Raw genomic sequence first — 25,981 nt, 5'->3', positions numbered from 1 at the left:
TTCTTACAAATTCAAAGATGGCAATGGTAAAAATAAATTAATAGGTGCTTATGGCATTAATTACATTTATTAATGTTTGGAACTCAATTCCCAATAACAATTCTTATCAAAGTCCTCTTGAAATGATTATAATCTGTAGAACTAAAAAATGCAGTTTCTTAAACACTGCAGCCTGGTAGCAACAAAGTCGAGTTAACTTTTGTCAAGTTGGACTATGCAGTTACTGTTTTCAATAATAACCCAAACATCAATCAAGATATGAAAAGACATAAAGAGCTGATTGACCTCAACGTGATTTGAACACGCAACCTTCTGATCTGGAGTCAGACGCGCTAACGTTGCTCCACGAGGTCAGTTGAAAAGTGTTGTTGCTCCCATACTTCACATGAAAAGTGCATGATAAAATATATGGACACCATCTTGAAATTTGCTACTTATAATCACAGTTTAGAAACGATATAAACAAGGATGAATTAAGGTCTTCACTTAAAGATTCAGGGATTTCCAATTAAAAATTTAGAATATAGTAATAAACCCTTTTTTCTTACAAATTCAAAGATGACAATGGTATGAACAAATTAATAGGTGTTTCTGACTTGCCACAAATTTCCTGTTTTGAACTCAGTTCCCAATGATATATCTCATCAAAGGATTGTTGAAAAGATTTTATTCAGTAGAATTAAAAAAGCAATTTTTCAAACACTTTCCTGACAGGTGGCAACAAGATCATGATAATCTATTGTCAGTTAGAATACGCAGTTTCTGTTTTCAATCTTAACCCAAACATCGATCAACTTTTAAAAAGATGAAAGAGATACTTGAACATGACATAATTTAAACATGCATCATTCTGACCAGGAGTAAGGCACACTACCGTCAGTGTATGAGGACAGCTGTAAAACTTGCTTGCTTCCATAATTCACTTGTAAAGTGCATGAGGAAATATACAGACACCATCTTGAAAATTGCTACTTTAAATCACAGTTTAGAAAAGTAATAACAAGGATGAATTAGGATCTTCACGTTCCGATTCAGGGATTTCTAGTTTAAAGTTTAGATTCTAGTAATAAGCCTGATTTTCTTACAAATTCAAAGATGACAATGGTATGAACAAAGCGATAGGTGTTCCTGGCATTTATTACATTTATTAATGTTTTTAACTCAATTCCCAATAATATTTCTCATCAAAGTATTGTTGATAAGATTTTAATCTATAGAATTAAAAAAACACTTTTTTTAAAACTGTTCTGACCTGTGTCAACAACGTTGTGTTAATCAATTTTCAGTTGGATTACCCAGTTTCTGTTTTCAATCTTAACCCAAACATCGATCAAGCTATAAAAATATGAAAGAGCTGCTTGACCATGATGTGATTTGAATACACAACTTTCTGATATGGATTCAGAAGCACTACAGTTGAATTAAGATCTTCACAATCAGATTCAGTGATTTCCAGTCAAAAATTAAGAATCTGGTAATAAACCCTCTTTTCTTACAAATTCAAAGATGGCAATGGTAAAAATAAATTAATAGGTGCTTATGGCATTAATTACATTTATTAATGTTTGGAACTCAATTCCCAATAACAATTCTTATCAAAGTCCTCTTGAAACGATTATAATCTGTAGAACTAAAAAATGCAGTTTCTTAAACACTGCAGCCTGGTAGCAACAAAGTCGAGTTAACTATTGTCAAGTTGGACTATGCAGTTACTGTTTTCAATAATAACCCAAACATCAATCAAGATATGAAAAGACATAAGGAGCTGATTGACCTCGACATGATTTGAACACGCAACCTTCTGATCTGGAGTCAGACGCGCTAACATTGCGCCACGAGGTCAGTTGAAAAGTGTTGTTGCTCCCATACTTCACATGAAAAGTGTATGATAAAATATATGGACACCATCTTGAAATTTGATACTTATAATCACAGTTTGGAAACGATATAAACAAGGATGAATTAAGGTCTTCACTTTCAGATTCAGGGATTTCCAATTAAAAATTAAGAATCTGGTAATAAACCCTCTTTTCTTACAAATTCAAAGATGGCAATGGTAAAAATAAATTAATAGGTGCTTATGGCATTAATTACATTTATTAATGTTTGGAACTCAATTCCCAATAACAATTCTTATCAAAGTCCTCTTGAAACGATTATAATCTGTAGAACTAAAAAATGCAGTTTCTTAAACACTGCAGCCTGGTAGCAACAAAGTCGAGTTAACTATTGTCAAGTTGGACTATGCAGTTACTGTTTTCAATAATAACCCAAACATCAATCAAGATATGAAAAGACATAAAGAGCTGATTGACCTCGACGTAATTTGAACACGCAACATTCTGATCTGGAGTCAGACGCGCCAACGTTGCGCCACGAGGTCAGTTGAAAAGTGTTGTTGCTCCCATACTTCACATGAAAAGTGTATGATAAAATATATGGACACCATCTTGAAATTTGCTACTTATAATCACAGTTTGGAAACGATATAAACAAGGATGAATTAAGGTCTTCACTTTCAGATTCAGGGATTTCCAATTAAAAATTAAGAATCTGGTAATAAACCCTCAATTGTTGAAAAGATTTCATTCAGTAGAATTAAAAAAGCAATTTTTCAAACACTTTCCTGACAGGTGGCAACAAGATCATGATAATCTATTGTCAGTTAGAATACGCAGTTTCTGTTTTCAATCTTAACCCAAACATCGATCAACTTTTAAAAAGATGAAAGAGATACTTGAACATGACATCATTTAAACATGCATCATTCTGACCAGGAGTAAGGCGCACTACCGTCAGTGTATGAGGACAGCTGTAAAACTTGCTTGCTCCCATAATTCACTTGTAAAGTGCATGAGGAAATATACAGACACCATCTTGAAATTTGCTACTTTAAATCACAGTTTAGAAAAGTAATAACAAGGATGAATTAGGATCTTCACGTTCCGATTCAGGGATTTCCAGTTTAAAGTTTAGATTCTTGTAATAAGCCTGATTTTCTTACAAATTCAAAGATGACAATGGTATGAACAAAGCGATAGGTGTTCCTGGCATTTATTACATTTATTAATGTTTTTAACTCAATTCCCAATAATATTTCTCATCAAAGTATTGTTGATAAGATTTTAATCTATAGAATTAAAAAAACACTTTTTTAAAAACTGTTCTGACCTGTGTCAACAACGTTGTGTTAATCTATTTTCAGTTGGATTACCCAGTTTCTGTTTTCAATCTTAACCCAAACATCGATCAAGCTATAAAAATATGAAAGAGCTGCTTGACCATGACGTGATTTGAATACACAACTTTCTGATATGGATTCAGAAGCACTACAGTTGAATTAAGATCTTCACAATCAGATTCAGTGATTTCCAGTCAAAAATTAAGAATCTGGTAATAAACCCTCTTTTCTTACAAATTCAAAGATGGCAATGGTAAAAATAAATTAATAGGTGCTTATGGCATTAATTACATTTATTAATGTTTGGAACTCAATTCCCAATAACAATTCTTATCAAAGTCCTCTTGAAACGATTATAATCTGTAGAACTAAAAAATGCAGTTTCTTAAACACTGCAGCCTGGTAGCAACAAAGTCGAGTTAACTTTTGTCAAGTTGGACTACGCAGTTGCTGTTTTCAATAATAACCCAAACATCAATCAAGATATGAAAAGACATAAAGAGCTGATTGACCTCGACGTGATTTGAACACGCAACCTTCTGATCTGGAGTCAGACGCGCTACCGTTGCGCCACGAGGTCAGTTGAAACGTGTTGTTGCTCCCATACTTCACATGAAAAGTGCATGATAAAATATATGGACACCATCTTGAAATTTGCTACTTATAATCACAGTTTGGAAAAGATATAAACAAGGATGAATTAAGGTCTTCACTTTCAGATTCAGGGATTTCCAATTAAAAATTTAGAATATAGTAATAAACCCTTTTTTCTTACAAATTCAAAGATGACAATGGTATGAACAAATTAATAGGTGTTTCTGACTTGCCACAAATTTCCTGTTTTGAACTCAGTTCCCAATGATATATCTCATAAAAGGATTGTTGAAAAGATTTTATTCAGTAGAATTAAAAAAGCAATTTTTCAAACACTTTCCTGACAGGTGGCAACAAGATCATGATAATCTATTGTCAGTTAGAATACGCAGTTTCTGTTTTCAATCTTAACCCAAACATCGATCAACTTTTAAAAAGATGAAAGAGATACTTGAACATGACATAATTTAAACATGCATCATTCTGACCAGGAGTAAGGCGCACTACCGTCAGTGTATGAGGACAGCTGTAAAACTTGCTTGCTCCCATAATTCACTTGTAAAGTGCATGAGGAAATATACAGACACCATCTTGAAATTTGCTACTTTAAATCACAGTTTAGAAAAGTAATAACAAGGATGAATTAGGATCTTCACGTTCCGATTCAGGGATTTCCAGTTTAAAGTTTAGATTCTAGTAATAAGCCTGATTTTCTTACAAATTCAAAGATGACAATGGTATGAACAAAGCGATAGGTGTTCCTGGCATTTATTACATTTATTAATGTTTTTAACTCAATTCCCAATAATATTTCTCATCAAAGTATTGTTGATAAGATTTTAATCTATAGAATTAAAAAAACACTTTTTTAAAAACTGTTCTGACCTATGTCAACAACGTTGTGTTAATCTATTTTCAGTTGGATTACCCAGTTTCTGTTTTCAATCTTAACCCAAACATCGATCAAGCTATAAAAATATGAAAGAGCTGCTTGACCATGATGAGATTTGAATACACAACTTTCTGATATGGATTCAGAAGCACTACAGTTGAATTAAGATCTTCACAATCAGATTCAGTGATTTCCAGTCAAAAATTAAGAATCTGGTAATAAACCCTCTTTTCTTACAAATTCAAAGATGGCAATGGTAAAAATAAATTAATAGGTAATTAATTACATTTATTAATGTTTGGAACTCAATTCCCAATAACAATTCTTATCAAAGTCCTCTTGAAACGATTATAATCTGTAGAACTAAAAAACGCAGTTTCTTAAACACTGCAGCCTGGTAGCAACAAAGTCGAGTTAACTTTTGTCAAGTTGGACTACGCAGTTGCTGTTTTCAATAATAACCCAAACATCAATCAAGATATGAAAAGACATAAAGAGCTGATTGACCTCGACGTGATTTGAACACACAACCTTCTGATCTGGAGTCAGACGCGCTACCGTTGCGCCACGAGGTCATTTGAAAAGTGTTGTTGCTCCCATACTTCACATGAAAAGTGCATGATAAAATATATGGACACCATCTTGAAATTTGCTACTTATAATCACAGTTTGGAAAAGATATAAACAAGGATGAATTAAGGTCTTCACTTTCAGATTCAGGGATTTCCAATTAAAAATTTAGAATATAGTAATAAACCCTTTTTTCTTACAAATTCAAAGATGACAATGGTATGAACAAATTAATAGGTATTTCTGACTTGCCACAAATTTTCTGTTTTGAACTCAGTTCCCAATGATATATCTCATCAAAGATTGTTGAAAAGATTTTATTCAGTAGAATTAAAAAAGCAATTTTTCAAAGACTTTCCTGACAGGTGGCAACAAGATCATGATAATCTTTTGTCAGTTAGAATACGAAGTTTCTGTTTTCAATCTTAACCCAAACATCGATCAACTTTTAAAAAGATGAAAGAGATACTTGAACGTGACATAATTTAAACATGCATCATTCTGACCAGGAGTAAGGCGCACTACCGTCAGTGTATGAGGACAGCTGTAAAACTTGCTTGCTCCCATAATTCACTTGTAAAGTGCATGAGGAAATATACAGACACCATCTTGAAATTTGCTACTTTAAATCACAGTTTAGAAAAGTAATAACAAGGATGAATTAGGATCTTCACGTTCCGATTCAGGGATTTCCAGTTTAAAGTTTAGATTCTAGTAATAAGCCTGATTTTCTTACAAATTCAAAGATGACAATGGTATGAACAAAGCGATAGGTGTTTCTGGCATTTATTACATTTATTAATGTTTTTAACTCAATTCCCAATAATATTTCTCATCAAAGTATTGTTGATAAGATTTTAATCTATAGAATTAAAAAAACACTTTTTTAAAAACTGTTCTGACCTGTGTCAACAACATTGTGTTAATATATTTTCAGTTGGATTACCCAGTTTCTGTTTTCAATCTTAACCCAAACATCGATCAAGCTATAAAAATATGAAAGAGCTGTTTGACCATCACGTGATTTGAATACACAACTTTCTGATATGGAATCAGAAGCACTACAGTTGAATTAAGATCTTCACAATCAGATTCAGTGATTTCCAGTCAAAAATTAAGAATCTGGTAATAAACCCTCTTTTCTTACAAATTCAAAGATGGCAATGGTAAAAATAAATTAATAGGTGCTTATGGCATTAATTACATTTATTAATGTTTGGAACTCAATTCCCAATAACAATTCTTATCAAAGTCCTCTTGAAATGATTATAATCTGTAGAACTAAAAAATGCAGTTTCTTAAACACTGCAGCCTGGTAGCAACAAAGTCGAGTTAACTTTTGTCAAGTTGGACTATGCAGTTACTGTTTTCAATAATAACCCAAACATCAATCAAGATATGAAAAGACATAAAGAGCTGATTGACCTCAACGTGATTTGAACACGCAACCTTCTGATGTGGAGTCAGACGCGCTAACGTTGCTCCACGAGGTCAGTTGAAAAGTGTTGTTGCTCCCATACTTCACATGAAAAGTGCATGATAAAATATATGGACACCATCTTGAAATTTGCTACTTATAATCACAGTTTAGAAACGATATAAACAAGGATGAATTAAGGTCTTCACTTAAAGATTCAGGGATTTCCAATTAAAAATTTAGAATATAGTAATAAACCCTTTTTTCTTACAAATTCAAAGATGACAATGGTATGAACAAATTAATAGGTGTTTCTGACTTGCCACAAATTTCCTGTTTTGAACTCAGTTCCCAATGATATATCTCATCAAAGGATTGTTGAAAAGATTTTATTCAGTAGAATTAAAAAAGCAATTTTTCAAACACTTTCCTGACAGGTGGCAACAAGATCATGATAATCTATTGTCAGTTAGAATACGCAGTTTCTGTTTTCAATCTTAACCCAAACATCGATCAACTTTTAAAAAGATGAAAGAGATACTTGAACATGACATAATTTAAACATGCATCATTCTGACCAGGAGTAAGGCGCACTACCGTCAGTGTATGAGGACAGCTGTAAAACTTGCTTGCTCCCATAATTCACTTGTAAAGTGCATGAGGAAATATACAGACACCATCTTGAAATTTGCTACTTTAAATCACAGTTTAGAAAAGTAATAACAAGGATGAATTAGGATCTTCACGTTCCGATTCAGGGATTTCCAGTTTAAAGTTTAGATTCCAGTAATAAGCCTGATTTTCTTACAAATTCAAAGATGACAATGGTATGAACAAAGCGATAGGTGTTCCTGGCATTTATTACATTTATTAATGTTTTTAACTCAATTCCCAATAATATTTCTCATCAAAGTATTGTTGATAAGATTTTAATCTATAGAATTAAAAAAACACTTTTTTAAAAACTGTTCTGACCTGTGTCAACAACGTTGTGTTAATCTATTTTCAGTTGGATTACCCAGTTTCTGTTTTCAATCTTAACCCAAACATCGATCAAGCTATAAAAATATGAAAGAGCTGCTTGACCATGACGTGATTTGAATACACAACTTTCTGATATGGATTCAGAAGCACTACAGTTGAATTAAGATCTTCACAATCAGATTCAGTGATTTCCAGTCAAAAATTAAGAATCTGGTAATAAACCCTCTTTTCTTACAAATTCAAAGATGGCAATGGTAAAAATAAATTAATAGGTGCTTATGGCATTAATTACATTTATTAATGTTTGGAACTCAATTCCCAATAACAATTCTTATCAAAGTCCTCTTGAAACGATTATAATCTGTAGAACTAAAAAATGAAGTTTCTTAAACACTGCAGCCTGGTAGCAACAAAAAGATTTTATTCAGTAGAATTAAAAAAGCAATTTTTCAAACACTTTCCTGACAGGTGGCAACAAGATCATGATAATCTATTGTCAGTTAGAATACGCAGTTTCTGTTTTCAATCTTAACCCAAACATCGATCAACTTTTAAAAAGATGAAAGAGATACTTGAACATGACATAATTTAAACATGCATCATTCTGACCAGGAGTAAGGCGCACTACCGTCAGTGTATGAGGACAGCTGTAAAACTTGCTTGCTCCCATAATTCACTTGTAAAGTGCATGAGGAAATATACAGACACCATCTTGAAATTTGCTACTTTAAATCACAGTTTAGAAAAGTAATAACAAGGATGAATTAGGATCTTCACGTTCCGATTCAGGGATTTCCAGTTTAAAGTTTAGATTCCAGTAATAAGCCTGATTTTCTTACAAATTCAAAGATGACAATGGTATGAACAAAGCGATAGGTGTTCCTGGCATTTATTACATTTATTAATGTTTTTAACTCAATTCCCAATAATATTTCTCATCAAAGTATTGTTGATAAGATTTTAATCTATAGAATTAAAAAAACACTTTTTTAAAAACTGTTCTGACCTGTGTCAACAACGTTGTGTTAATCTATTTTCAGTTGGATTACCCAGTTTCTGTTTTCAATCTTAACCCAAACATCGATCAAGCTATAAAAATATGAAAGAGCTGCTTGACCATGACGAGATTTGAATACACAACTTTCTGATATGGATTCAGAAGCACTACAGTTGAATTAAGATCTTCACAATCAGATTCAGTGATTTCCAGTCAAAAATTAAGAATCTGGTAATAAACCCTCTTTTCTTAAAAATTCAAAGATGGCAATGGTAAAAATAAATTAATAGGTAATTAATTACATTTATTAATGTTTGGAACTCAATTCCCAATAACAATTCTTATCAAAGTCCTCTTGAAACGATTATAATCTGTAGAACTAAAAAACGCAGTTTCTTAAACACTGCAGCCTGGTAGCAACAAAGTCGAGTTAACTTTTGTCAAGTTGGACTACGCAGTTGCTGTTTTCAATAATAACCCAAACATCAATCAAGATATGAAAAGACATAAAGAGCTGATTGACCTCGACGTGATTTGAACACACAACCTTCTGATCTGGAGTCAGACGCGTTACCGTTGCGCCACGAAGTCATTTGAAAAGTGTTGTTGCACCCATACTTCACATGAAAAGTGCATGATAAAATATATGGACACCATCTTGAAATTTGCTACTTATAATCACAGTTTGGAAAAGATATAAACAAGGATGAAATAAGGTCTTCACTTTCAGATTCAGGGATTTCCAATTAAAAATTTAGAATATAGTAATAAACCCTTTTTTCTTACAAATTCAAAGATGACAATGGTATGAACAAATTAATAGGTGCTTCTGACTTGCCACAAATTTTCTATTTTGAACTCAGTTCCCAATGATATATCTCATCAAAGATTGTTGAAAAGATTTCATTCAGTAGAATTAAAAAAGCAATTTTTCAAACACTTTCCTGACAGGTGGCAACAAGATCATGATAATCTATTGTCAGTTAGAATACGCAGTTTCTGTTTTCAATCTTAACCCAAACATCGATCAACTTTTAAAAAGATGAAAGAGATACTTGAACATGACATAATTTAAACATGCATCATTCTGACCAGGAGTAAGGCGCACTACCGTCAGTGTATGAGGACAGCTGTAAAACTTGCTTGCTCCCATAATTCACTTGTAAAGTGCATGAGGAAATATACAGACACCATCTTGAAATTTGCTACTTTAAATCACAGTTTAGAAAAGTAATAACAAGGATGAATTAGGATCTTCACGTTCCGATTCAGGGATTTCCAGTTTAAAGTTTAGATTCTTGTAATAAGCCTGATTTTCTTACAAATTCAAAGATGACAATGGTATGAACAAAGCGATAGGTGTTTCTGGCATTTATTACAGTTATTAATGTTTTTAACTCAATTCCCAATAATATTTCTCATCAAAGTATTGTTGATAAGATTATAACCTATAGAATTAAAAAAACACTTTTTAAAAAACTGTTCTGACCTGTGTCAACAACATTGTGTTAATATATTTTCAGTTGGATTACCCAGTTTCTGTTTTCAATCTTAACCCAAACATCGATCAAGCTATAAAAATATGAAAGAGCTGCTTGACCATGACGTGATTTGAATACACAACTTTCTGATATGGATTCAGAAGCACTACAGTTGAATTAAGATCTTCACAATCAGATTCAGTGATTTCCAGTCAAAAATTAAGAATCTGGTAATAAACCCTCTTTTCTTACAAATTCAAAGATGGCAATGGTAAAAATAAATTAATAGGTGCTTATGGCATTAATTACATTTATTAATGTTTGGAACTCAATTCCCAATAAGAATTCTTATCAAAGTCCTCTTGAAACGATTATAATCTGTAGAACTAAAAAATGCAGTTTCTTAAACACTGCAGCCTGGTAGCAACAAAGTCGAGTTAACTTTTGTCAAGTTGGACTACGCAGTTGCTGTTTTCAATAATAACCCAAACATCAATCAAGATATGAAAAGACATAAAGAGCTGATTGACCTCGACGTGATTTGAACACGCAACCTTCTGATCTGGAGTCAGACGCGCTACCGTTACGCCACGAGGTCAGTTGAAATGTGTTGTTGCTCCCATACTTCACATGAAAAGTGCATGATAAAATATATGGACACCATCTTGAAATTTGCTACTTATAATCACAGTTTGGAAAAGATATAAACAAGGATGAATTAAGGTCTTCACTTTCAGATTCAGGGATTTCCAATTAAAAATTTAGAATATAGTAATAAACCCTTTTTTCTTACAAATTCAAAGATGACAATGGTATGAACAAATTAATAGGTGTTTCTGACTTGCCACAAATTTCCTGTTTTGAACTCAGTTCCCAATGATATATCTCATAAAAGGATTGTTGAAAAGATTTTATTCAGTAGAATTAAAAAAGCAATTTTTCAAACACTTTCCTGACAGGTGGCAACAAGATCATGATAATCTATTGTCAGTTAGAATACGCAGTTTCTGTTTTCAATCTTAACCCAAACATCGATCAACTTTTAAAAAGATGAAAGAGATACTTGAACATGACATAATTTAAACATGCATCATTCTGACCAGGAGTAAGGCGCACTACCGTCAGTGTATGAGGACAGCTGTAAAACTTGCTTGCTCCAATAATTCACTTGTAAAGTGCATGAGGAAATATACAGACACCATCTTGAAATTTGCTACTTTGAATCACAGTTTAGAAAAGTAATAACAAGGATGAATTAGGATCTTCACGTTCCGATTCAGGGATTTCCAGTTTAAAGTTTAGATTCTTGTAATAAGCCTGATTTTCTTACAAATTCAAAGATGACAATGGTATGAACAAAGCGATAGGTGTTCCTGGCATTTATTACATTTATTAATGTTTTTAACTCAATTCCCAATAATATTTCTCATCAAAGTATTGTTGATAAGATTTTAATCTATAGAATTAAAAAAACACTTTTTTAAAAACTGTTCTGACCTGTGTCAACAACGTTGTGTTAATCTATTTTCAGTTGGATTACCCAGTTTCTGTTTTCAATCTTAACCCAAACATCGATCAAGCTATAAAAATATGAAAGAGCTGCTTGACCATGACGTGATTTGAATACACAACTTTCTGATATGGATTCAGAAGCACTACAGTTGAATTAAGATCTTCACAATCAGATTCAGTGATTTCCAGTCAAAAATTAAGAATCTGGTAATAAACCCTCTTTTCTTACAAATTCAAAGATGGCAATGGTAAAAATAAATTAATAGGTGCTTATGGCATTAATTACATTTATTAATGTTTGGAACTCAATTCCCAATAACAATTCTTATCAAAGTCCTCTTGAAATGATTATAATCTGTAGAACTAAAAAATGAAGTTTCTTAAACACTGCAGCCTGGTAGCAACAAAAAGATTTTATTCAGGAGAATTAAAAAAGCAATTTTTCAAACACTTTCCTGACAGGTGGCAACAAGATCATGATAATCTATTGTCAGTTAGAATACGCAGTTTCTGTTTTCAATCTTAACCCAAACATCGATCAACTTTTAAAAAGATGAAAGAGATACTTGAACATGACATAATTTAAACATGCATCATTCTGACCAGGAGTAAGGCGCACTACCGTCAGTGTATGAGGACAGCTGTAAAACTTGCTTGCTCCCATAATTCACTTGTAAAGTGCATGAGGAAATATACAGACACCATCTTGAAATTTGCTACTTTAAATCACAGTTTAGAAAAGTAATAACAAGGATGAATTAGGATCTTCACGTTCCGATTCAGGGATTTCCAGTTTAAAGTTTAGATTCCAGTAATAAGCCTGATTTTCTTACAAATTCAAAGATGACAATGGTATGAACAAAGCGATAGGTGTTCCTGGCATTTATTACATTTATTAATGTTTTTAACTCAATTCCCAATAATATTTCTCATCAAAGTATTGTTGATAAGATTTTAATCTATAGAATTAAAAAAACACTTTTTTAAAAACTGTTCTGACCTGTGTCAACAACGTTGTGTTAATCTATTTTCAGTTGGATTACCCAGTTTCTGTTTTCAATCTTAACCCAAACATCGATCAAGCTATAAAAATATGAAAGAGCTGCTTGACCATGACGAGATTTGAATACACAACTTTCTGATATGGATTCAGAAGCACTACAGTTGAATTAAGATCTTCACAATCAGATTCAGTGATTTCCAGTCAAAAATTAAGAATCTGGTAATAAACCCTCTTTTCTTACAAATTCAAAGATGGCAATGGTAAAAATAAATTAATAGGTGCTTATGGCATTAATTACATTTATTAATGTTTGGAACTCAATTCCCAATAACAATTCTTATCAAAGTCCTCTTGAAATGATTATAATCTGTAGAACTAAAAAATGAAGTTTCTTAAACACTGCAGCCTGGTAGCAACAAAAAGATTTTATTCAGTAGAATTAAAAAAGCAATTTTTCAAACACTTTCCTGACAGGTGGCAACAAGATCATGATAATCTATTGTCAGTTAGAATACGCAGTTTCTGTTTTCAATCTTAACCCAAACATCGATCAACTTTTAAAAAGATGAAAGAGATACTTGAACATGACATAATTTAAACATGCATCATTCTGACCAGGAGTAAGGCGCACTACCGTCAGTGTATGAGGACAGCTGTAAAACTTGCTTGCTCCCATAATTCACTTGTAAAGTGCATGAGGAAATATACAGACACCATCTTGAAATTTGCTACTTTAAATCACAGTTTAGAAAAGTAATAACAAGGATGAATTAGGATCTTCACGTTCCGATTCAGGGATTTCCAGTTTAAAGTTTAGATTCCAGTAATAAGCCTGATTTTCTTACAAATTCAAAGATGACAATGGTATGAACAAAGCGATAGGTGTTCCTGGCATTTATTACATTTATTAATGTTTTTAACTCAATTCCCAATAATATTTCTCATCAAAGTATTGTTGATAAGATTTTAATCTATAGAATTAAAAAAACACTTTTTTAAAAACTGTTCTGACCTGTGTCAACAACGTTGTGTTAATCTATTTTCAGTTGGATTACCCAGTTTCTGTTTTCAATCTTAACCCAAACATCGATCAAGCTATAAAAATATGAAAGAGCTGCTTGACCATGACGAGATTTGAATACACAACTTTCTGATATGGATTCAGAAGCACTACAGTTGAATTAAGATCTTCACAATCAGATTCAGTGATTTCCAGTCAAAAATTAAGAATCTGGTAATAAACCCTCTTTTCTTACAAATTCAAAGATGGCAATGGTAAAAATAAATTAATAGGTAATTAATTACATTTATTAATGTTTGGAACTCAATTCCCAATAACAATTCTTATCAAAGTCCTCTTGAAACGATTATAATCTGTAGAACTAAAAAACGCAGTTTCTTAAACACTGCAGCCTGGTAGCAACAAAGTCGAGTTAACTTTTGTCAAGTTGGACTACGCAGTTGCTGTTTTCAATAATAACCCAAACATCAATCAATATATGAAAAGACATAAAGAGCTGATTGACCTCGACGTGATTTGAACACACAACCTTCTGATCTGGAGTCAGACGCGCTACCGTTGCGCCACGAAGTCATTTGAAAAGTGTTGTTGCACCCATACTTCACATGAAAAGTGCATGATAAAATATATGGACACCATCTTGAAATTTGCTACTTATAATCACAGTTTGGAAAAGATATAAACAAGGATGAAATAAGGTCTTCACTTTCAGATTCAGGGATTTCCAATTAAAAATTTAGAATATAGTAATAAACCCTTTTTTCTTACAAATTCAAAGATGACAATGGTATGAACAAATTAATAGGTGCTTCTGACTTGCCACAAATTTTCTATTTTGAACTCAGTTCCCAATGATATATCTCATCAAAGATTGTTGAAAAGATTTCATTCAATAGAATTAAAAAAGCAATTTTTCAAACACTTTCCTGACAGGTGGCAACAAGATCATGATAATCTATTGTCAGTTAGAATACGCAGTTTCTGTTTTCAATCTTAACCCAAACATCGATCAACTTTTAAAAAGATGAAAGAGATACTTGAACATGACATAATTTAAACATGCATCATTCTGACCAGGAGTAAGGCGCACTACCGTCAGTGTATGAGGACAGCTGTAAAACTTGCTTGCTCCCATAATTCACTTGTAAAGTGCATGAGGAAATATACAGACACCATCTTGAAATTTGCTACTTTAAATCACAGTTTAGAAAAGTAATAACAAGGATGAATTAGGATCTTCACGTTCCGATTCAGGGATTTCCAGTTTAAAGTTTAGATTCTTGTAATAAGCCTGATTTTCTTACAAATTCAAAGATGACAATGGTATGAACAAAGCGATAGGTGTTTCTGGCATTTATTACAGTTATTAATGTTTTTAACTCAATTCCCAATAATATTTCTCATCAAAGTATTGTTGATAAGATTATAACCTATAGAATTAAAAAAACACTTTTTTAAAAACTGTTCTGACCTGTGTCAACAACATTGTGTTAATATATTTTCAGTTGGATTACCCAGTTTCTGTTTTCAATCTTAACCCAAACATCGATCAAGCTATAAAAATATGAAAGAGCTGCTTGACCATGACGTGATTTGAATACACAACTTTCTGATATGGATTCAGAAGCACTACAGTTGAATTAAGATCTTCACAATCAGATTCAGTGATTTCCAGTCAAAAATTAAGAATCTGGTAATAAACCCTCTTTTCTTACAAATTCAAAGATGGCAATGGTAAAAATAAATTAATAGGTGCTTATGGCATTAATTACATTTATTAATGTTTGGAACTCAATTCCCAATAAGAATTCTTATCAAAGTCCTCTTGAAACGATTATAATCTGTAGAACTAAAAAATGCAGTTTCTTAAACACTGCAGCCTGGTAGCAACAAAGTCGAGTTAACTTTTGTCAAGTTGGACTACGCAGTTGCTGTTTTCAATAATAACCCAAACATCAATCAAGATATGAAAAGACATATAGAGCTGATTGACCTCGACGTGATTTGAACACGCAACCTTTTGATCTGGAGTCAGACGCGCTACCGTTACGCCACGAGGTCAGTTGAAATGTGTTGTTGCTCCCATACTTCACATGAAAAGTGCATGATAAAATATATGGACACCATCTTGAAATTTGCTACTTATAATCACAGTTTGGAAAAGATATAAACAAGGATGAATTAAGGTCTTCACTTTCAGATTCAGGGATTTCCAATTAAAAATTTAGAATATAGTAATAAACCCTTTTTTCTTACAAATTCAAAGATGACAATGGTATGAACAAATTAATAGGTGTTTCTGACTTGCCACAAATTTCCTGTTTTGAACTCAGTTCCCAATGATATATCTCATAAAAGGATTGTTGAAAAGATTTTATTCAGTAGAATTAAAAAAGCAATTTTTCAAACACTTTCCTGACAGGTGGCAACAAGATCATGATAATCTATTGTCAGTTAGAATACGCAGTTTCTGTTTTCAATCTTAACCCAAACATCGATCAACTTTTAAAAAGATGAAAGAGATACTTGAACATGACATAATTTAAATATGCATCATTCTGACCAGGAGTAAGGCGCACTACCGTCAGTGTATGAGGACAGCTGTAAAACTTGCTTGCTCCAATAATTCACTTGTAAAGTGCATGAGGAAATATACAGACACCATCTTGAAATTTGCTACTTTGAATCACAGTTTAGAAAAGTAATAACAAGGATGAATTAGGATCTTCACGTTCCGATTCAGGGATTTCCAGTTTAAAGTTTAGATTCTTGTAATAAGCCTGATTTTCTTACAAATTCAAAGATGACAATGGTATGAACAAAGCGATAGGTGTTCCTGGCATTTATTACATTTATTAATGTTTTTAACTCAATTCCCAATAATATTTCTCATCAAAGTATTGTTGATAAGATTTTAATCTATAGAATTAAAAAAACACTTTTTTAAAAACTGTTCTGACCTGTGTCAACAACGTTGTGTTAATCTATTTTCAGTTGGATTACCCAGTTTCTGTTTTCAATCTTAACCCAAACATCGATCAAGCTATAAAAATATGAAAGAGCTGCTTGACCATGACGTGATTTGATTACACAACTTTCTGATATGGATTCAGAAGCACTACAGTTGAATTAAGATCTTCACAATCAGATTCAGTGATTTCCAGTCAAAAATTAAGAATCTGGTAATAAACCCTCTTTTCTTACAAATTCAAAGATGGCAATGGTAAAAATAAATTAATAGGTGCTTATGGCATTAATTACATTTATTAATGTTTGGAACTCAATTCCCAATAACAATTCTTATCAAAGTCCTCTTGAAATGATTATAATCTGTAGAACTAAAAAATGCAGTTTCTTAAACACTGCAGCCTGGTAGCAACAAAGTCGAGTTAACTTTTGTCAAGTTGGACTACGCAGTTGTTGTTTTCAATAATAACCCAAACATCAATCAAGATATGAAAAGACATAAAGAGCTGATTGACCTCGACGTGATTTGAACACGCAACCTTCTGATCTGGAGTCAGACGCTCTACCGTTGCTCCACGAGGTCAGTTGAAACGTGTTGTTGCTCCCATACTTCACATGAAAAGTCCATGATAAAATATATGGACACCATCTTGAAATTTGCTACTTATAATCACAGTTTGGAAAAGATATAAACAAGGATGAATTAAGGTCTTCACTTTCAGATTCAGGGATTTCCAATTAAAAATTTAGAATATAGTAATAAACCCTTTTTTCTTACAAATTCAAAGATGACAATGGTATGAACAAATTAATAGGTGTTTCTGACTTGCCACAAATTTTCTGTTTTGAACTCAGTTCCCAATGATATATCTCATCAAAGATTGTTGAAAAGATTTTATTCAGTAGAATTAAAAAAGCAATTTTTCAAACACTTTCCTGACAGGTGGCAACAAGATCATGATAATCTATTGTCAGTTAGAATACGAAGTTTCTGTTTTCAATCTTAACCCAAACATCGATCAACTTTTAAAAAGATGAAAGAGATACTTGAACGTGACATAATTTAAACATGCATCATTCTGACCAGGAGTAAGGCGCACTACCGTCAGTGTATGAGGACAGCTGTAAAACTTGCTTGCTCCCATAATTCACTTGTAAAGTGCATGAGGAAATATACAGACACCATCTTGAAATTTGCTACTTTAAATCACAGTTTAGAAAAGTAATAACAAGGATGAATTAGGATCTTCACGTTCCGATTCAAGGATTTCCAGTTTAAAGTTTAGATTCTAGTAATAAGCCTGATTTTCTTACAAATTCAAAGATGACAATGGTATGAAAAAAGCGATAGGTGTTTCTGGCATTTATTACATTTATTAATGTTTTTAACTCAATTCCCAATAATATTTCTCATCAAAGTATTGTTGATAAGATTTTAATCTATAGAATTAAAAAAACACTTTTTTAAAAACTGTTCTGACCTGTGTCAACAACATTGTGTTAATATATTTTCAGTTGGATTACCCAGTTTCTGTTTTCAATCTTAACCCAAACATCGATCAAGCTATAAAAATATGAAAGAGCTGTTTGACCATCACGTGATTTGAATACACAACTTTCTGATATGGATTCAGAAGCACTACAGTTGAATTAAGATCTTCACAATCAGATTCAGTGATTTCCAGTCAAAAATTAAGAATCTGGTAATAAACCCTCTTTTCTTACAAATTCAAAGATGGCAATGGTAAAAATAAATTAATAGGTAATTAATTACATTTATTAATGTTTGGAACTCAATTCCCAATAACAATTCTTATCAAAGTCCTCTTGAAACGATTATAATCTGTAGAACTAAAAAACGCAGTTTCTTAAACACTGCAGCCTGGTAGCAACAAAGTCGAGTTAACTTTTGTCAAGTTGGACTACGCAGTTGCTGTTTTCAATAATAACCCAAACATCAATCAAGATATGAAAAGACATAAAGAGCTGATTGACCTCGACGTGATTTGAACACGCAACCTTCTGATCTGGAGTCAGACGTGCTACCGTTGCGCCACGAGGTCAGTTGAAACGTGTTGTTGCTCCCATACTTCACATGAAAAGTGCATGATAAAATATATGGACACCATCTTGAAATTTGCTACTTATAATCACAGTTTGGAAATGATATAAACAAGGATGAATTAAGGTCTTCACTTTCAGATTCAGGGATTTCCAATTAAAAATTTAGAATATAGTAATAAACCCTTTTTTCTTACAAATTCAAAGATGACAATGGTATGAACAAATTAATAGGTGTTTCTGACTTGCCACAAATTTCCTGTTTTGAACTCAGTTCCCAATGATATATCTCATCAAAGGATTGTTGAAAAGATTTTATTCAGTAGAATTAAAAAAGCAATTTTTCAAACACTTTCCTGACAGGTGGCAACAAGATCATGATAATCTATTGTCAGTTAGAATACGCAGTTTCTGTTTTCAATCTTAACCCAAACATCGATCAACTTTTAAAAAGATGAAAGAGATACTTGAACATGACATAATTTAAACATGCATCATTCTGACCAGGAGTAAGGCGCACTACCGTCAGTGTATGAGGACAGCTGTAAAACTTGCTTGCTCCCATAATTCACTTGTAAAGTGCATGAGGAAATATACAGACACCATCTTGAAATTTGCTACTTTAAATCACAGTTTAGAAAAGTAATAACAAGGATGAATTAGGATCTTCACGTTCCGATTCAGGGATTTCCAGTTTAAAGTTTAGATTCTAGTAATAAGCCTGATTTTCTTACAAATTCAAAGATGACAATGGTATGAACAAAGCGATAGGTGTTCCTGGCATTTATTACATTTATTAATGTTTTAACTCAATTCCCAATAATATTTCTCATCAAAGTATTGTTGATAAGATTTTAATCTATAGAATTAAAAAAACACTTTTTTAAAAACTGTTCTGACCTATGTCAACAACGTTGTGTTAATCTATTTTCAGTTGGATTACCCAGTTTCTGTTTTCAATCTTAACCCAAACATCGATCAAGCTATAAAAATATGAAAGAGCTGCTTGACCATGATGAGATTTGAATACACAACTTTCTGATATGGATTCAGAAGCACTACAGTTGAATTAAGATCTTCACAATCAGATTCAGTGATTTCCAGTCAAAAATTAAGAATCTGGTAATAAACCCTCTTTTCTTACAAATTCAAAGATGGCAATGGTAAAAATAAATTAATAGGTAATTAATTACATTTATTAATGTTTGGAACTCAATTCCCAATAACAATTCTTATCAAAGTCCTCTTGAAACGATTATAATCTGTAGAACTAAAAAACGCAGTTTCTTAAACACTGCAGCCTGGTAGCAACAAAGTCGAGTTAACTTTTGTCAAGTTGGACTACGCAGTTGCTGTTTTCAATAATAACCCAAACATCAATCAAGATATGAAAAGACATAAAGAGCTGATTGACCTCGACGTGATTTGAACACACAACCTTCTGATCTGGAGTCAGACGCGCTACCGTTGCGCCACGAGGTCATTTGAAAAGTGTTGTTGCTCCCATACTTCACATGAAAAGTGCATGATAAAATATATGGACACCATCTTGAAATTTGCTACTTATAATCACAGTTTGGAAAAGATATAAACAAGGATGAATTAAGGTCTTCACTTTCAGATTCAGGGATTTCCAATTAAAAATTTAGAATATAGTAATAAACCCTTTTTTCTTACAAATTCAAAGATGACAATGGTATGAACAAATTAATAGGTGTTTCTGACTTGTCACAAATTTTCTGTTTTGAACTCAGTTCCCAATGATATATCTCATCAAAGATTGTTGAAAAGATTTTATTCAGTAGAATTAAAAAAGCAATTTTTCAAAGACTTTCCTGACAGGTGGCAACAAGATCATGATAATCTTTTGTCAGTTAGAATACGAAGTTTCTGTTTTCAATCTTAACCCAAACATCGATCAACTTTTAAAAAGATGAAAGAGATACTTGAACGTGACATAATTTAAACATGCATCATTCTGACCAGGAGTAAGGCGCACTACCGTCAGTGTATGAGGACAGCTGTAAAACTTGCTTGCTCCCATAATTCACTTGTAAAGTGCATGAGGAAATATACAGACACCATCTTGAAATTTGCTACTTTAAATCACAGTTTAGAAAAGTAATAACAAGGATGAATTAGGATCTTCACGTTCCGATTCAGGGATTTCCAGTTTAAAGTTTAGATTCTAGTAATAAGCCTGATTTTCTTACAAATTCAAAGATGACAATGGTATGAACAAAGCGATAGGTGTTTCTGGCATTTATTACATTTATTAATGTTTTTAACTCAATTCCCAATAATATTTCTCATCAAAGTATTGTTGATAAGATTTTAATCTATAGAATTAAAAAAACACTTTTTTAAAAACTGTTCTGACCTGTGTCAACAACATTGTGTTAATATATTTTCAGTTGGATTACCCAGTTTCTGTTTTCAATCTTAACCCAAACATCGATCAAGCTATAAAAATATGAAAGAGCTGTTTGACCATCACGTGATTTGAATACACAACTTTCTGATATGGAATCAGAAGCACTACAGTTGAATTAAGATCTTCACAATCAGATTCAGTGATTTCCAGTCAAAAATTAAGAATCTGGTAATAAACCCTCTTTTCTTACAAATTCAAAGATGGCAATGGTAAAAATAAATTAATAGGTGCTTATGGCATTAATTACATTTATTAATGTTTGGAACTCAATTCCCAATAACAATTCTTATCAAAGTCCTCTTGAAATGATTATAATCTGTAGAACTAAAAAATGCAGTTTCTTAAACACTGCAGCCTGGTAGCAACAAAGTCGAGTTAACTTTTGTCAAGTTGGACTATGCAGTTACTGTTTTCAATAATAACCCAAACATCAATCAAGATATGAAAAGACATAAAGAGCTGATTGACCTCAACGTGATTTGAACACACAACCTTCTGATCTGGAGTCAGACGCGCTAACGTTGCTCCACGAGGTCAGTTGAAAAGTGTTGTTGCTCCCATACTTCACATGAAAAGTGCATGATAAAATATATGGACACCATCTTGAAATTTGCTACTTATAATCACAGTTTAGAAACGATATAAACAAGGATGAATTAAGGTCTTCACTTTCAGATTCAGGGATTTCCAATTAAAAATTTAGAATATAGTAATAAACCCTTTTTTCTTACAAATTCAAAGATGACAATGGTATGAACAAATTAATAGGTGTTTCTGACTTGCCACAAATTTCCTGTTTTGAACTCAGTTCCCAATGATATATCTCATCAAAGGATTGTTGAAAAGATTTTATTCAGTAGAATTAAAAAAGCAATTTTTCAAACACTTTCCTGACAGGTGGCAACAAGATCATGATAATCTATTGTCAGTTAGAATACGCAGTTTCTGTTTTCAATCTTAACCCAAACATCGATCAACTTTTAAAAAGATGAAAGAGATACTTGAACATGACATAATTTAAACATGCATCATTCTGACCAGGAGTAAGGCGCACTACCGTCAGTGTATGAGGACAGCTGTAAAACTTGCTTGCTCCCATAATTCACTTGTAAAGTGCATGAGGAAATATACAGACACCATCTTGAAATTTGCTACTTTAAATCACAGTTTAGAAAAGTAATAACAAGGATGAATTAGGATCTTCACGTTCCGATTCAGGGATTTCCAGTTTAAAGTTTAGATTCCAGTAATAAGCCTGATTTTCTTACAAATTCAAAGATGACAATGGTATGAACAAAGCGATAGGTGTTCCTGGCATTTATTACATTTATTAATGTTTTTAACTCAATTCCCAATAATATTTCTCATCAAAGTATTGTTGATAAGATTTTAATCTATAGAATTAAAAAAACACTTTTTTAAAAACTGTTCTGACCTGTGTCAACAACGTTGTGTTAATCTATTTTCAGTTGGATTACCCAGTTTCTGTTTTCAATCTTAACCCAAACATCGATCAAGCTATAAAAATATGAAAGAGCTGCTTGACCATGACGAGATTTGAATACACAACTTTCTGATATGGATTCAGAAGCACTACAGTTGAATTAAGATCTTCACAATCAGATTCAGTGATTTCCAGTCAAAAATTAAGAATCTGGTAATAAACCCTCTTTTCTTACAAATTCAAAGATGGCAATGGTAAAAATAAATTAATAGGTGCTTATGGCATTAATTACATTTATTAATGTTTGGAACTCAATTCCCAATAACAATTCTTATCAAAGTCCTCTTGAAATGATTATAATCTGTAGAACTAAAAAATGAAGTTTCTTAAACACTGCAGCCTGGTAGCAACAAAAAGATTTTATTCAGTAGAATTAAAAAAGCAATTTTTCAAACACTTTCCTGACAGGTGGCAACAAGATCATGATAATCTATTGTCAGTTAGAATACGCAGTTTCTGTTTTCAATCTTAACCCAAACATCGATCAACTTTTAAAAAGATGAAAGAGATACTTGAACATGACATAATTTAAACATGCATCATTCTGACCAGGAGTAAGGCGCACTACCGTCAGTGTATGAGGACAGCTGTAAAACTTGCTTGCTCCCATAATTCACTTGTAAAGTGCATGAGGAAATATACAGACACCATCTTGAAATTTGCTACTTTAAATCACAGTTTAGAAAAGTAATAACAAGGATGAATTAGGATCTTCACGTTCCGATTCAGGGATTTACAGTTTAAAGTTTAGATTCCAGTAATAAGCCTGATTTTCTTACAAATTCAAAGATGACAATGGTATGAACAAAGCGATAGGTGTTCCTGGCATTTATTACATTTATTAATGTTTTTAACTCAATTCCCAATAATATTTCTCATCAAAGTATTGTTGATAAGATTTTAATCTATAGAATTAAAAAAACACTTTTTTAAAAACTGTTCTGACCTGTGTCAACAACGTTGTGTTAATCTATTTTCAGTTGGATTACCCAGTTTCTGTTTTCAATCTTAACCCAAACATCGATCAAGCTATAAAAATATGAAAGAGCTGCTTGACCATGACGAGATTTGAATACACAACTTTCTGATATGGATTCAGAAGCACTACAGTTGAATTAAGATCTTCACAATCAGATTCAGTGATTTCCAGTCAAAAATTAAGAATCTGGTAATAAACCCTCTTTTCTTACAAATTCAAAGATGGCAATGGTAAAAATAAATTAATAGGTAATTAATTACATTTATTAATGTTTGGAACTCAATTCCCAATAACAATTCTTATCAAAGTCCTCTTGAAACGATTATAATCTGTAGAACTAAAAAACGCAGTTTCTTAAACACTGCAGCCTGGTAGCAACAAAGTCGAGTTAACTTTTGTCAAGTTGGACTACGCAGTTGCTGTTTTCAATAATAACCCAAACATCAATCAATATATGAAAAGACATAAAGAGCTGATTGACCTCGACGTGATTTGAACACACAACCTTCTGATCTGGAGTCAGACGCGCTACCGTTGCGCCACGAAGTCATTTGAAAAGTGTTGTTGCACCCATACTTCACATGAAAAGTGCATGATAAAATATATGGACACCATCTTGAAATTTGCTACTTATAATCACAGTTTGGAAAAGATATAAACAAGGATGAAATAAGGTCTTCACTTTCAGATTCAGGGATTTCCAATTAAAAATTTAGAATATAGTAATAAACCCTTTTTTCTTACAAATTCAAAGATGACAATGGTATGAACAAATTAATAGGTGCTTCTGACTTGCCACAAATTTTCTATTTTGAACTCAGTTCCCAATGATATATCTCATCAAAGATTGTTGAAAAGATTTCATTCAATAGAATTAAAAAAGCAATTTTTCAAACACTTTCCTGACAGGTGGCAACAAGATCATGATAATCTATTGTCAGTTAGAATACGCAGTTTCTGTTTTCAATCTTAACCCAAACATCGATCAACTTTTAAAAAGATGAAAGAGATACTTGAACATGACATAATTTAAACATGCATCATTCTGACCAGGAGTAAGGCGCACTACCGTCAGTGTATGAGGACAGCTGTAAAACTTGCTTGCTCCCATAATTCACTTGTAAAGTGCATGAGGAAATATACAGACACCATCTTGAAATTTGCTACTTTAAATCACAGTTTAGAAAAGTAATAACAAGGATGAATTAGGATCTTCACGTTCCGATTCAGGGATTTCCAGTTTAAAGTTTAGATTCTTGTAATAAGCCTGATTTTCTTACAAATTCAAAGATGACAATGGTATGAACAAAGCGATAGGTGTTTCTGGCATTTATTACAGTTATTAATGTTTTTAACTCAATTCCCAATAATATTTCTCATCAAAGTATTGTTGATAAGATTATAACCTATAGAATTAAAAAAACACTTTTTTAAAAACTGTTCTGACCTGTGTCAACAACATTGTGTTAATATATTTTCAGTTGGATTACCCAGTTTCTGTTTTCAATCTTAACCCAAACATCGATCAAGCTATAAAAATATGAAAGAGCTGCTTGACCATGACGTGATTTGAATACACAACTTTCTGATATGGATTCAGAAGCACTACAGTTGAATTAAGATCTTCACAATCAGATTCAGTGATTTCCAGTCAAAAATTAAGAATCTGGTAATAAACCCTCTTTTCTTACAAATTCAAAGATGGCAATGGTAAAAATAAATTAATAGGTGCTTATGGCATTAATTACATTTATTAATGTTTGGAACTCAATTCCCAATAACAATTCTTATCAAAGTCCTCTTGAAACGATTATAATCTGTAGAACTAAAAAATGCAGTTTCTTAAACACTGCAGCCTGGTAGCAACAAAGTCGAGTTAACTTTTGTCAAGTTGGACTACGCAGTTGCTGTTTTCAATAATAACCCAAACATCAATCAAGATATGAAAAGACATATAGAGCTGATTGACCTCGACGTGATTTGAACACGCAACCTTTTGATCTGGAGTCAGACGCGCTACCGTTACGCCACGAGGTCAGTTGAAATGTGTTGTTGCTCCCATACTTCACATGAAAAGTGCATGATAAAATATATGGACACCATCTTGAAATTTGCTACTTATAATCACAGTTTGGAAAAGATATAAACAAGGATGAATTAAGGTCTTCACTTTCAGATTCAGGGATTTCCAATTAAAAATTTAGAATATAGTAATAAACCCTTTTTTCTTACAAATTCAAAGATGACAATGGTATGAACAAATTAATAGGTGTTTCTGACTTGCCACAAATTTCCTGTTTTGAACTCAGTTCCCAATGATATATCTCATAAAAGGATTGTTGAAAAGATTTTATTCAGTAGAATTAAAAAAGCAATTTTTCAAA

At 32.4% G+C, this 25,981-nt stretch overlaps 12 non-coding genes across 12 annotated transcripts; all 12 read right to left on the bottom strand.

The window, feature by feature from the left end:
• Positions 1-1,770: 1,770 nt before the first annotated feature.
• On the bottom strand, positions 1,771-1,842 carry TRNAW-CCA (transfer RNA tryptophan (anticodon CCA)). The gene has a single exon. It is a non-coding gene; the product is annotated as a tRNA-Trp (tRNA).
• A 1,847-nt stretch (positions 1,843-3,689) lies between these two features.
• Positions 3,690-3,761, bottom strand: TRNAW-CCA (transfer RNA tryptophan (anticodon CCA)). Its single transcript has one exon. It is a non-coding gene; the product is annotated as a tRNA-Trp (tRNA).
• Positions 3,762-5,170: 1,409 nt separating this feature from the next.
• TRNAW-CCA (transfer RNA tryptophan (anticodon CCA)) lies at positions 5,171-5,242 on the bottom strand. Its single transcript has one exon. It is a non-coding gene; the product is annotated as a tRNA-Trp (tRNA).
• Positions 5,243-9,154: 3,912 nt separating this feature from the next.
• Positions 9,155-9,226, bottom strand: TRNAW-CCA (transfer RNA tryptophan (anticodon CCA)). The gene has a single exon. It is a non-coding gene; the product is annotated as a tRNA-Trp (tRNA).
• A 1,416-nt stretch (positions 9,227-10,642) lies between these two features.
• On the bottom strand, positions 10,643-10,714 carry TRNAW-CCA (transfer RNA tryptophan (anticodon CCA)). The gene has a single exon. It is a non-coding gene; the product is annotated as a tRNA-Trp (tRNA).
• A 3,439-nt stretch (positions 10,715-14,153) lies between these two features.
• Positions 14,154-14,225, bottom strand: TRNAW-CCA (transfer RNA tryptophan (anticodon CCA)). The gene has a single exon. It is a non-coding gene; the product is annotated as a tRNA-Trp (tRNA).
• A 1,416-nt stretch (positions 14,226-15,641) lies between these two features.
• Positions 15,642-15,713, bottom strand: TRNAW-CCA (transfer RNA tryptophan (anticodon CCA)). Its single transcript has one exon. It is a non-coding gene; the product is annotated as a tRNA-Trp (tRNA).
• A 1,417-nt stretch (positions 15,714-17,130) lies between these two features.
• Positions 17,131-17,202, bottom strand: TRNAW-CCA (transfer RNA tryptophan (anticodon CCA)). Its single transcript has one exon. It is a non-coding gene; the product is annotated as a tRNA-Trp (tRNA).
• Positions 17,203-18,610: 1,408 nt separating this feature from the next.
• Positions 18,611-18,682, bottom strand: TRNAW-CCA (transfer RNA tryptophan (anticodon CCA)). Its single transcript has one exon. It is a non-coding gene; the product is annotated as a tRNA-Trp (tRNA).
• A 1,408-nt stretch (positions 18,683-20,090) lies between these two features.
• TRNAW-CCA (transfer RNA tryptophan (anticodon CCA)) lies at positions 20,091-20,162 on the bottom strand. Its single transcript has one exon. It is a non-coding gene; the product is annotated as a tRNA-Trp (tRNA).
• A 3,912-nt stretch (positions 20,163-24,074) lies between these two features.
• TRNAW-CCA (transfer RNA tryptophan (anticodon CCA)) lies at positions 24,075-24,146 on the bottom strand. The gene has a single exon. It is a non-coding gene; the product is annotated as a tRNA-Trp (tRNA).
• A 1,416-nt stretch (positions 24,147-25,562) lies between these two features.
• TRNAW-CCA (transfer RNA tryptophan (anticodon CCA)) lies at positions 25,563-25,634 on the bottom strand. The gene has a single exon. It is a non-coding gene; the product is annotated as a tRNA-Trp (tRNA).
• Between the last annotated feature and the right edge of the window lie 347 nt (positions 25,635-25,981).

Source organism: Dendrobates tinctorius, unplaced genomic scaffold (genome assembly GCF_039654945.1).
Source record: "Dendrobates tinctorius isolate UK_male_01 unplaced genomic scaffold, ASM3965494v1 ptg000178l, whole genome shotgun sequence".
NCBI lineage: Eukaryota > Metazoa > Chordata > Amphibia > Anura > Dendrobatidae > Dendrobates > Dendrobates tinctorius.
The sequence above is the reverse complement of the archived record's forward strand: the minus strand, read 5'-3'. Positions and strand labels throughout refer to the sequence as shown.